We start from the raw sequence: 927 nt of genomic DNA, 5'->3' as shown, positions 1-927 counted from the left end.
AAGGCAATTGTTTTAAAAAAAAACAAACGCCTCAAACATAAATATAAACCTTATAAATAAAAGTCAATTGTATTCACACAGAGCTTGTTTAGAAAAATTGAGATTTAATACTTTCATTTTTTCTTGCAATTTGTGACCCAGCCAATGTTACCTAAATAATTTCTGTCTTGTTTGCTCACTTGTAAAATGGAGATAATAGTACTCACCTCACAAGATTGGCTCTAAGATTAATAATGGTGACTCCTGGGTGTTAGCATTAGTTTTATCCTTTGCACTACTTATATTTAAGAAGGGTTCTTTTTGAAAAAAAAAGAAAAAACTAATGGTTATTCTAGGAGTAATATTCACTTCAGATAAATATAAAATGACCTTTGAAGAAGCCAAGCACAAGAGATTCCTAAGAAAATTAAATTTTTGTCCATTTGTCTTCAGACAAATACGGGTTGGAATTGGCTTTTCTTCCCCTTTGGGAGAAAGTCACAGTTGGTAGTACTTAACCCCTCTTTAGGTCGATTTTCTCCCTTACAAAACCGGGATAACACCATCTACTTCAAAGGGTTGTAAAAATTGAATGAGGAAATGTATGTGACCTGAGTACCAGAGGTTTAAGAATTTAGAGGTCAATAAAGGATAATTACAGTCCTATTGCTCATTAATTTAAAAAACATTTTAGGACCCCTCACGACCAGCGGTGCATAAAAGTTATTAATCCTCAGTTTCTACCCGAACCTTAGGAGAGAAGACAGAGGGTGTAAGAGTGCACACGCAGAAACATTCAGAACCGCTCCTGCAAGGAGCTCAATTCGCAGTCTTCCCGGCACCGAGGAGCCTTAGACCAGGCGGCAGGTCTGCGCAGGCGCAACCACGCCCCGCAAGCCGGCCGCGGGCTCAACTCCGCGCCCAAGGCGCCTCCTCGTGCGCCTGCGC

The sequence above is a fragment of the Myotis yumanensis genome, unplaced genomic scaffold (genome assembly GCF_028538775.1).
Source record: "Myotis yumanensis isolate MYYU_CA2020_CCGP unplaced genomic scaffold, mMyoYum1.0.hap1 SCAF_1, whole genome shotgun sequence".
NCBI classification, from domain to species: Eukaryota; Metazoa; Chordata; class Mammalia; order Chiroptera; family Vespertilionidae; genus Myotis; species Myotis yumanensis.
The sequence above is the reverse complement of the archived record's forward strand: the minus strand, read 5'-3'. Positions refer to the sequence as shown.